This window comes from Orycteropus afer, unplaced genomic scaffold (genome assembly GCF_000298275.1).
Source record: "Orycteropus afer afer isolate SDZICR_OR568_19922 unplaced genomic scaffold, OryAfe1.0 scaffold00316, whole genome shotgun sequence".
NCBI lineage: Eukaryota > Metazoa > Chordata > Mammalia > Tubulidentata > Orycteropodidae > Orycteropus > Orycteropus afer.
Genome location: NW_006921903.1, coordinates 370,317 through 383,348, shown reverse-complemented (window position 1 = coordinate 383,348; position 13,032 = coordinate 370,317).

The window sequence follows — 13,032 nt, the reverse complement described above, 5'->3', positions numbered from 1 at the left end:
TTCGACAAGTGTATTTGTATGTTCTGTAAGAATCCCCAGGTAATACAATAGAGCTGACAAGGAGCAAAGTTGTAGCCATTTCTTGGCCACAGCCAGCTACCCAGGAGGAGTGAGTAATTGGACCTGTGGGCTTGGGACCATAGTTGTAAGGGATATCAAGCTCAATTGACATAACATACTACACAAAATCATTGTTCCACATCCTACTTTGGTGAGTAATAACAGGGATCTTAAAAGTTTTCAAGTGGCCATCTAGATCCAATGATGGGTCTCTCCTCATCCACAGCCAAGAAGAATGAAGAAAACCAAAGATGCATGGAAACAATTAGTCCAAGCAACTGGTACACCATGCAATCCTCAGCCTATACAACTATGAGACCAGTAGAACTAGATGGTGCCAGCTACCACTGTCAACCACTTGGAGGGGGATCTAGGTAGGAGATCTTGGATAGACTGGGAGAACAATGTGGAACAAAACACAAAATAATTAAAAAAAAAAAAAAAAAAAGACCAGATTTGCTGGTCTGACAGAGCCTGAAGTAACCACTAAGACTATGGCCCCTAGTTGCTCTTTGGGTCTGGAATAGAACCCATTCCTGTGGCTTCAAACCAAACAAACAAAAAAAAAACAGGTCTATGAGCTGAACATTCACATTAGGTAGATACTCTCCTTGGAAAGATCAATCATGGGAGAATAGAAGACCTGTGTATGCACAGGGAGACAGCTCGAGTGGTAGTAGTGCATGGCAGGGAAGGACACAGGGAAGAGGTAACTACTATGGGGAGAGAGTGGGAGGGGAGCTGTTGCATTGTGGGAAATTATAGTCAATGCCATGAGATAAAGTGTATGTGAGCTGTTGTATGGAAAACGAATTTGTTCTGTAAACTTTCATCCAAATCATAATAAAAACTAAAAACAAAACAAAACAAGGTTTGAGGAATTTGGTGAAATACCATTGAAATGTTTGAACATATGAATGTGACCCTGGAAGCACTCACTCATTTATGCCAAGAAATGTGGAACAGATACCTGGCAAAAAGACTAGAAGAGATGCAAATTTGTGCCTATTCCAAAGAAATGTGATCCAACTGATTGTGGAAATTATTGAACCATCTAATATACATCACACACAAGTAAAAATTTGCTGATGATAGTTCAAAAACAATTAAAGGAATATATTGATGGGGAACTTCCAGAATGGCAAGCTGGATTCAGAAGAGGGCATGAAGCAAGAGATATCATTGTTGATGTGAGATGGATCTTGGCTGAAAGCAAAGAATACCAGAAAAATGTTCACCTGTGTTTTATTGACTATGCCAAAGCATTTGACTGTATGGACCATAACAAGTTATTGATAGCATTGCAAAGAATGGGAATTAAAGAACATTTAATTGAGCTCCTCAGAAATCTGTACATAGACCAAGAGCCAGTCACTAGAACAAAACAAGGGGCACTGCATAGTTTAAATCAGGAAAGATGTGCATCATGGTTTATCCTTTCCCCATACTTATTTAATACATATGCTGAGCAAATAATCCAAGATGCTGAACTACATGAAAAAGAACAAGGCATCAGGATTGGAGGAAGACTCATTAACAACCGGCAATATGTGGGTGACACAACCTTGCTTGCTGAAAGTGAAGAAGACGTGAAGAACTTACTGATGAAGATCAAAGACTACAACCTTCAGTATGGATTATATGTCATACAAAGAAAACAAAAAAATTATCATAATTGGACCAATAACTGACACCGTGATGAATGTAGAAAAGATTGAAGTTGTGAAGGATTTCATTTTACTGAGATCCATAATCAACACCCATAGAAGTGGTGCTCAGATTTACATGGGGCCTGGCTACCTATGCCACCCAGTCAGAAAGGGATCATAGTTGGAGATCCTGGAAAGTGTGAGAGAATAAATGTGGAACAAAATCAAAAAACATAAAAAAGACTAGGTTTACAGGTAGGATAGAGACTGGTGAAACACCAAGACTACGGCCCGAGTCACCCTTCAGGCCTGGAACTGAACTCACTCCTATGGCTTAACTCTCAGCCAAACAACAGACAGGCCTACGAGCTGAACACCTACACCAGGGAGATTCATCCCTTAGAACAATCAGCAACGGGGGACCTGGAGGTCAACATCTGGACAGAGAAAAAGGCAGGCAGGCAGGAATCGAGGCAAGAAGGACACAGGAAAGGGTAACCACAGGGAGAAGTGGAAGGAGAGCTGTTCCATTGCAGGGAATGTAATCAGTGTCACAAAACAAAGTGTGTATGACTGTTGAATGTGAAACGAATCTGCTTTGTAAAATTTCACCCACATCACAATGTTGTTGTTGTAGTTGTTATGTGCCGTTGAGTCAGACCTGACTCATAGCGACCCTTCCTTGAGTTTCTGAGGTGGTATCACTGCAGAAGTAGATTGCCCAACCTTCCTTCAAATCAAAATAAAATGCTAAAAAAAAGAAATCAAGAAACACATCACATTTGGCAAACCTGCTAGAAAAGTGTTAAGCAGCAAAGATGTTACTTTGAAGACTAAAGTGTGCCTCACCTAGGCCATGATGTTTTCAGTAGCCTCATATGAATGTGAAAACTGGACAATAAATAATGGAGACCACAGCATTATTGCATTTGAACTGTGGTGTTGTCTAAAAATTTTGAATGTGCAATGTACAATTTTAAATGTACAATGTACAATTTTTTAAAAAAAAATTTGAATGTACAATTTTTAAGCATAAGAAGCTCTTGTTCCATAGTGGTTAAAACACTCAGCTGCTAACCAAACTTGTAGCAGTTCGGACCCATCAGCTGCTGTGTGGGAGAAAGAAGAGGCAGTCTGTTTCTGTAAAGATTTATTGCCTTGGACATCCTATGGGTGAGTTCTCCTGTCTTAAAAAGGGTTGCTATGAGTTGGAGTTGACGCAGTGGCAGTGCCTTGTGGTTGATGGGTTGCTGAAGAATGAATAAGTCCTTCTTGGAGGAAGTGGAGCCAGAATGATCCTTAGAAGGGAGGGTGGTGAGACTTTTCCTCTCATACTTTGAACTTGCTATTGAGAAGGACCTGTCCCTGGAGAAGGACATCATGATTGGTAAAGTAGAGGGCCAGTGATAAAGAGAAAGACCCTCAAAGAAATGGACTGTCACAATGGCTGCAACAATGACCTCAAGCATAGCACAGGTTGTGTGGAGGGCTCAGGCCGAGGGAGTGTTTCCTTCTGTTGTATGCAAGGCCACTATGAGTTGAAACTGACTTGATGGCACCTCACAATGACAACAGGTCATCACTTTGAATGCATAAACGAGTTGTTATTGTTGACTTATTGCTGTTGTTATGTGCCACTGAGTCAGACCCGACTCCTAGTGACACCTCCTTGGGTTTCCGAGGCAGTATCACTATGGAAGTAGATTGCCCAACCTTCCTTCCGAGGAGTGGCTGGTGGCTTTGAACCTCCAGCCTTCTGGTTAGCAGTCAAGTGCCTTAGACACTATGCTACTAGAGCTCCTTGTTGACTCATAGAAACCCTATATATAGCAGAACTAAATACACTCAACGTGGCATAATGCCTAAGGCATTTGACTGCTAAACAGAAGGTGGTGTTTCAAACCCTCCAGCCACTTCCAGGAAGACTGGGCAATCTACTTCCGTAGATATACTGCCTCGGAAACCTAAGTAGGGGTCACTATGAGTTGGATCTGACTCCACAGCAAAGAGTTTAAATGAACTCACACAGGACTCTTTAATTTCATCTGTATTGATGAAATGTGTTGGCAGGGACTTGGGCGGTCAGTTAATTCCTCCGTCTTTAGATCTTCATCTGAGAAGTGCAGCCCCAGCCCTCTGGGCCTGGAGTTTCCAGGGCCCTGTTCCTTGCTGGTTTTGCAAGCTGGTTTTGCAGCTAAGTTGTCTCCTTATGGACCCATTCACAGGACTGAGCACAATTTGTTTTCTTATTCAGATGATTGGACTGGCTGCCAGAACTGCACGGAACATCTGCAGTTGCAGATTTCAGACTTAGCGAACTCTGTTGTTGCTCACATTTTAGTCTCCACTGTCATATCTTTAACACTTTTTATTTCCTAATATTCCCTGTGTTTGACAGCACATTCTAACCTCTGACACTAGGAACTCAGTCAATAAACCTCCATTCTTTGATCCGCAGGATTATGGGATTTCTTTTTATGCAAAGGGAAACATCAGGATAAGCAAACACGGGAGGAGCAAAACCCCAGTGGAGCAAAGGAGTTTGAAGACGGAGAAGAAACAATTCCCCAGTGTTTGTAATGCAAACCTGCCTGGACATCTGAGCCATACTTACCAGCTGCATGAAATAAGACCAGACACAAGACTTAGAGGGGGCATTTCTGCACAATAATTTGTGGTGCAGTGTAACTTTCTCCTAGATGTTTATAGGAAATGTACTCTTTTTCGGTCATTTAACCTTGAGATTATTGACAATACAAGGCACGAATCCATACATATAGCATTTCTGAAGCAATCAAGCCCCTGAAGCCTCAGAGATTGAGGTAACACTGTTTCCTCAACCCAGGCCCCAACAATGCTTGCAAGGGAAGAAATTCTCATCATTGTGGTTGTACTTTTCGATGGGTAGTCCTTCAGCCCCAACACTGCAGAAGAATCCTCGTGTGTTCCCACGTGAATACAGCCTTTGCCTTCGTCGTGTTTCTTAACTTCATTGATTCTGTTATGCATTTCCCAATGATGATGAATTTCTCTTCTTAAAACAACAACAACAACAAATTCACAGTCAAATCTGACTCATAGTGACCCCCTGGGTTTCCGAGGTGGCAAATCTTTATGGGAGCAGATTGCTCAGTTTTCCTTCCTCACAGTGGCTGGTGGGGATAGTGCAAATAGTAAATGAGCTTTCAGCTAACACAAAAGCTGGAGATGCAGTTCCATCTGGAGGTGGCTCGGAAGAAAAGACTGACAATCTACCTCCAAAAAACCAGACAATGAAATCCTCTGGAGCACAGTACTACTCTGATGAGTACAGGGTCGTTATGAGTCAGAGTCCACTGATTATACAACAACAGTTGCTTTTATAGGATACTTGCTCACTTGCAGGGTCACCTGGGTGGTGATGCAGTTTGCATTCAACTACTAATGTAAAGGTTGGGGGTTTGAACCTACCCAGTTGGGCCACAGACTAAAGGTCTGACGCTCTCTTTCTATAAAGATTACAGCCAAGAAAACCCTTTTGAGCAGTTCTATGCTGTCACATCGGGTTTTCATGAGTTGAAATCTATTGGAAGGGAATGGGTTTGATTTGGTGTTTGCTCAATGTCAGAATCAGGGACTGTCTAAAGTGAGTCTATCAGTAGCACACACTTGAGATGTATAAGTTTTCTTGTGTGATTTCCAGCATCCAATGGAAAACTTCCATTAATCATTGTTTGAATTGATGTGAGGACTCAGAAAAATAAAGCTAGCAAACACCAATACAGAATTGCTGCTAAACATGTCATGTATATCCTCTACTCCAACAACACAGAAATTTATACTTCATTAATATTCTTCTCCAGAGAATACCTGCTGGTGGAAGCAGGTGTTCTGCAAATAAAGTGGGCCCCATTTGCCATTGTGTGGTTCCCTAATGAGAAAAGGTCTGCATGCAAATGGGGCTGGACACTATTTTGAAATATTATTATATTTTTTCATTATTATAGATTCCATTTACTTTTTACCCACGAGTTAAGAGCATACTCCATGCTTTTCTGCCTTAGGGGAAATTTGTGGATAGGCAATTTGCTTCCAAAAGCCCACACTCATGCTGAAGATTATGCTAGAGCCCTTAAAGAAAACATTGAAGAAAGAGAGACTGGATGTCCTGGAGTAGTTGGGGGACAGGCAGAACTGCTTATCAATTCCCCCCATACACATACATACATAGTCACCAGAAGAAATTCCTTTAGGCAGGTGCTAGAGGGAGAGAGGACTGTCGGACCTGGCTGCATGTCTTGCTAGCACACCCCTGGAGATAGTAAGATGTAGAGAGGATTGTGAAACCTGGCCTTGTGTCCTGCCAGCACACCCTTGGGAATAGCAAGGTGCAGAGAGGCAGGAAAATTGGTATGATTTAGGAAAGGACATGGTACAATTCACTTGTCTCCAGAGTGCTACTGAGGCCACAGAGAGCTGCTGGGCTTGAACAAGCTACCAAACTGAAAAGGAAATCCATTGGCGTGGAGTTCACTCTAACTCAGAGCCACCCCATGAGTTACAGAGTGAAACTGCTCCATAGAGATTTCATGGCTACAATCACTACAGAAGCAGATCACCAAGTCTTCCTCCCATGGATTCAAACCATCAATCTTTACCTTAGCAGTCCATTGAAAACCTCTTGTACCACCTAGAGACCCTGAAGGAGCTATGCCATAGTCACTATGCCACCAGAGTTCCCAAAGGAGCTACAGGATAATGAATTTTGCTTGGTGACCTTGTTGTTGTTGTTGCGTGCTGTAGAGTCGGATCCGACTCATAGCAACCCTTCCTTGGGTTTCCGAGGCAGTGTCACTACTGAAGTAGATTTCCTCATCTTTCTTCCGAGGAGTGATGGGTGGGTTTGAACCACCAGCCTTCTGGTTAGCAGTCAAGTGCCTTAGGCACTATGCTACCAGGGCTCCCTTGGTTACCTTAGGGTATTGATAAATAAGAATAAACTGGGAATCTTTCTCTTGCTCCTCACTATCAATTACCTGTAAACTTGAGCCCTTTCAGACCTGAGTCATGCACACAACCCTGGGAACAGGTGGAAAACTCCACAAAGACTGGCTTTAAGGTGCAGACACCACTCCTTGGAGGAGAAGACACACACAAAAAAAATAAGATTGGAAGGGATCAATGTGAGTAAAGGAGTTTGGTAGTGTTGAGTGAGTTGGGTTGTTTGGAATTGGGCTATATTGGATGACTTGGGGTGGCTTGGAGTTGGGATGTGATGGGTGAATAAAGTTGCTTGAACTGGGCTTGTACTGAGTGAGTAGGAAATGTTTGTAGCTTGGGTGTATTGGGTGAGTTGGAGATGTTTGGAGTTGTGCTGAGTAAGTTGAGGTTGTGTGGAGTTGAGTTGTGTTGGGTGCATTGGAGTTGAGTTGTGCTGGGTAAATTGAGGTTGCTTCGGCTGGGGTTATGTTCAGTGAATTGCAATTACTAGAATTTGGATTTTGTTCTGTGAGTTGGAATTGCTTGAGTGGGATTTTTCATGAGTTGGGTTTGTTTGGACTTGGGTTGTGTTGGGTGAGTTGGAGTTGTTTGTAGTTGGGTTGTGTTGGGTGACTTAAGGTTGCATGGATTAGGGTGGTATTGGGTGAGATGGAGTTGCTTATAGGGTGAGTACTTACAGGGTGCCTACAGCTCTTTTTCTAATTGTTGAAGATGTTGGGTTAAGGTGTTGATTTTGGCTCTTCTTTTTTGATGTGTGCATTTATTACTATAAATGGGCCTCTGATCACTGCCCTTATTTTTCCTGCTTTATCTTGCTTCTTTGTGTGAACTGTGATGCTTAATTGTATCTGAAATATTATGATGTTTCTGTGTTTATATTTAATTGTTGAGTGTATGTTGGAGTGACTTGCCCAAGATTTTCATTTTCTGTGTTTCGTTTGGATGCTATCTACATAATCTGGATACTGTGCTTCTTTAGTTGGCAGCACTTACACACTCAGCACTTCTCTTCTTTCCCATTGTTAGCCTCCTGTATGTCCCTGACTTCCTTGGAAAAAAGTCCTGTTTTCATTCATATTTTTCAACTATCTGCTGCCTAATCCACTTCTTTATATTTCCTTTCAAAGCTCAGGGATCTGGGATTATCTTCTATATCTCTGTCAATTGGTTTCTCTTTTCTTTCTTGAAGATGGTCTGTGTAGCATGTGTAACTATTCTGCCATCTTACCAGAAGTCCAGTGAGTTTGGTTATATACATATACATATACATATACACATACACATACACATACACATACACACACACACACACACATATGTTGTTGTTAGGCGCCATCTAGTCATGTTTGATTCATAGCAACCATATGTACAACAGAACAAAACACTGCCTGGTTCCATGAAGTATCAAAATCCTTGCTAAACCTCAGCTCATATTTGCACCCACTGAGTTAATCCATCTACTTGATGCCCTTACCCTTTTTAATTGATCTTCCACTTTACCAGGCATGATATCCTTCTCCAGAAAATGATCCCTTCTGAAGCTCTGGTGGCATAGTGCCTAAGGTACTTGATTGCTAACCAGAAGGCTGGTGGTTCAAAGCTACTGGTCACTCCTCAGAAGGAAGACTGAGCAATCTACTTCCATAGAGATACTGCCTCAGAAATGCAAGGAAGGGTTGCTATGACTCAACAGCAGTGAGTTTGATTTTTCATTTTTAGAGTTCTGGTGGTGTTGTGTCTAAGACATTTCAGTGCTAACCAGAAGAATGTTGGTTCAAATCCACTAGCCACTCCCTGATGAAGAATTCAAAAGAATTATATTTAAGTACTTTCAATGGATGGAGGGACATACCAAGGAAAACACTGACAAATTTGAGGGAAAACACAGAGAAAACATTAGAACAATTTCAAAAGAAAATATGAGAACAAAATGACAAAATAAATGAAAATTTGAAATAATACAAAATCTATAGGTAGCAATCCAGAAGATAAACACTACATTTTCAGAAATAGATAACACATTGAACAAGCAAAGGAACAGAATTCAGTCAATGGAAATTGAAGACAAATACCTCTATATTTCTTTGGAAAGAGATCAATTAGAAAAAAGAAAGATCAAAACAAAATGAAGAAAGCCTAAGGTTCATGTGGGACACCATCAGAAGGAATAACCTACATGTAATTGGAATTTCAAAACAAGAAGAGACCAATAAAACCATAGAGAAAATAGTCCAAGGTTTATTGGAAGATAATTTCCTGGGTATGATGAAAGATGAGAATGTATCCATTCAAGAAGTCCAACAAACCCCATACAGGATAGACCTCAAAAGAAAATCACCAGGACATATCATCATCAAACTCACCAAAACAAAAGACAAAGAAAGAGTCCCAAAAGCAGCATGGGAAAAGCAAAATGTTATCTACAAGGGGTAGCCCACAAGATTAAGCTCCTATTTCTTAGCAGAAACCATGCAGGCAAGAAGACAATGGGATGGTACATGTAAAACTCTGAAAGAAATAAATTCCAGCAAATAATTATTCCCAGCAAAACTGTCCCTCAAATATGAGGGTGGAATTAGGATATTTCCAGATAATGGGAAATTAAAGAATGTGTTAAAACCAGACAAAACTTACAAGAGATGCTAAAGGAAGTCCTTTGGACAGAGAACCAACAGCAGCAAACAACAACTGACCATTAATACACATGATGACATAACCCAAAAACCAACCCAGTTATGGAAGTAACCAAAGGAAATAAACCTATAAGATTGTAAACAGGTAAACAGAGACATCAATTGACAAATGAAGACAACTGCAAACTAAAAAGAGGGAAGAAATTGTCTAGTTATAAAACTTCTAAATGGTACAGAAGTCAAGACAACTGCAAGATAGAATAGACTGTTCAAATTGGGAAGAAAATTATAAATCACAGAATAACCTCAAAGAAAAATGATAAACCTTCACTTCAAAATAAAAAAGAGGACCAGCACAAATATTTAGCAAATACTAAAACAATAGCAATGAAAGAAGTGATAACACAATTCAAAACTAATATGAACTCAGCACAGAAAATTATATGGAACAAAGAAATCAGCAACACTATGAAAAAGCACATAACTAAATGAAAGCAACAAATTGTTACTCGTCGATAATTACACTAAATGTCAATAGATTACATACACCACTCAAGAGATGGAAAAGTGCAGAATGGATAAGAAAACATAATCCATCAATATGCTGTCTACCAGAGACACAACTTAGAGACAAAGGCAAAAAATAGACTAAAAATCAAAAGTTGGAAAAAGATATATCCAGCAAATGGCAACCAGAAAAAAGCAGGAGTGGCAATATTAATTTCTGATAAAATTGATTTTAAGACAAAAACCACCATACAAGACAAGGAAGGACATTATCTAACAATAAAAGGATCAATTGACCAAAAGGATACAACAATAATAAATATATATGCACCCAATGAAAGAGCCCCCAAATACATAAACCAGACTCTAACAGAACTGAAAGGTCAAACAGATGACTCCACAGTTGTACTAGGAAACTTAAATACACCACCTTCAATCACAAATAGAACAACTGGGAAAAAAATTCAACAAAGACACAGAAGAACTAAACGATACAATTCACCAATTTGACTGTATAAACATCTACAGAGTGCTTCACCCAACAACAGCACAATATACATTCTTTTTCAGTGTTCTTGGAACATTTTCCAGGATAGGCCACATATTACTTCACAAACTAAGCCTTAATAAATTAAAAAACATTGAAAAACTGCAAAGCATCTTCTAGGATCACAATGCTATAAAATTAGAAATCAACAATAGGAAGATGAATGGAAAAAGAAGAAACCCATAGAAACTGAACAACACCCTCCTTGAAAACAATTGGGTAATAGAAGAAACTAAAAAAAATGAAATTAAAAAAAAAATCCTTGAATCAAATGAGAATGAAAACACAACATACCAAACTCTTTGGGACACAGCAAAAGCAGTGATCAGGGGCCCATTTATAGCAATAAATGCACACATCAAAAGAGAAGAGCCAAAATCAACACCTTAACCCAACATCTTCAACAATTAGAAAAAGAGCTGCCAAAGAAGCCTACAGTCACCAGAAGAAAAGAAATGATAAAGATTCGAGCAGAAATCAATGAAACAGAAAATTGAAAGACCATAGAAAAAATCACCAAGTGTAGAAGTTGGTTCTTTGAAAAGATTAATAAAATTGAAAACTACTAGCAAATTTAATGAAGGAGAGAAAACAAACAACATGCATAAGAAATGAACTGAGTGGCATCACAACAAAACCAACAGAAATTAAAAGGATAATTTCAGGATACTATGAAGAACTAAACTGCAACAAATTTGAAAATCTAGAGGAAATAGATTTCTAGAAACACACCACTTACCTAAACTAACAGAGGCTGAGGTGGAAAATTTAAACAGAACCATAACAAAAGAAGAAAAAGAACAGGTCATAAAAAAATTACCAACCAAAAAAAAAAGCCCTGATCGAGATGGTTTTACTGGCAAAGTCTACGGAACATTCAAAGTATTGACACTAATCCTACTCAAACTATTCCAAAACAAAGAAAAGGGTGGAATCATCCCAAATTCATTTTATGAAGCAAGCACAACCTTGATACCAAAACCAGTCAAAGGCATCACTCAAAAGGAAAACTATAGACTAATTTCCCTCATGCAAAAATCTTCAGCAAAGTCCTAGCCAATAGACTCCAACAACATATCAAAAAAATCATACGTTATGACCAACTGGGCTTTATGCCAGGTATACAAGGATGGTTCAACATTAGGAAAACAATCAATGTAATTCATCACATAAATAAAACAAAGAACAAGAACCACATGATTATATCGATGGAGGAAAAAATGGCATATGATAAAATCCAACACCCTTTCCTGATAAAAAAAACTCTTAGCAAAATCAGAATAGAAGGGAAAATCCTTAACATAATAAAGGGCATATATGTAAAACCAACAGTCAAATTATTTTCAATGGAGAGACTGAAACTATTCCCCTTGCAAGTAGGAAGCAGACAAAAACTCACTGCCGTTGAGTTGATTCGACTCATCAGCAATGTCTTCTTGGGTCTCTGAAGCTGTATCGCTATGGAAGTAGATTGCCCAATCTTCTTTCCAAGGAGTGGCTGGTGGGTTTGAACCATCAGCCTCTGGTTAACAGTCAAATGCCTTAGGCACTATGCCACTGGAGCTCTTATTACCACTTCTATTCAACATTGTGTTGCAAGTCCTAGCCAGGGCAATAAGGCAAGAAAGGAAATCAATGGCACCCAAATTGATAAGGAAGAAGTCAAACTATCCCTATTTGCTGATGATACGATCCTTTACATAGAAAACAAAATCACTTCAGCAAAAAAAAAAAAAAAAAACTACTAGAACTAGTAGAGAGATTTATCATAGTGGTGGGATACAAGATCAACATACAAAAATCAGTTGGATTCCTCCATACTAACACTGAGCTTGTGGAAAAGGAAATAAGGAAAGAAATATCATTTATAATAGCTACCAAAAAATAAAATAAAATACTTGGGAATATATCTCTCTAGGGACACAAAAGACCTGTACAAAGAAAACTACAAATCTCTACTCCAAGAAACAATACTAGATCTACATAAATGGAAGGACAAGCCATACTCGTAGACAGGAAAATTGAACATTGTGAAAATGTCAATACTACCTAAAGCAATCTATACATTCAATGCAATCCCAATCCAGATCCCATCACCATTCTTTAAGGACATGGAAAAAAAAAAAAAAAACATATGGAAAGGAAAGAGACCTCAGATAAGCAAAGCACTGCTGAAGAAGAACAAAGTAGGAGGTCTCACACTCCCGGGTCTCAAAACCTGATATACAGCCACAGTAGTCAAAACAGCCTGGTACTGGTACAAAAGCAAACACATAGACCAGTGGAACAGAATTGAGAACCCAGAAATAGATCCATCGACTTATGGTCGCTGATTTTTGACAAAGGGCCAAAATCCATTAAATGGTCAAGAGGTGGTCTCTTTAACAAATGGTGCTGGCAAAATTGAATATCCATTTGCAAAAAAATGAAACAAGAGCAGTATCTCACACCATACACAAAAACTAACTCCAGTTGTATCAAAGATTTAAATATGAAACTTAAAACTATAAAGTTCCTCAGGGAAAAAAACAGGGACAAATTTAGGGGCATAACCCAAAATGTGCAAACAGCTAAAGATAAAATAGATGAATGGGACCTTCTAAAAATTAAATTTTTATGTGCTTCCAAAGACTTCTCCAGAGGAGTAAAAAGAGAA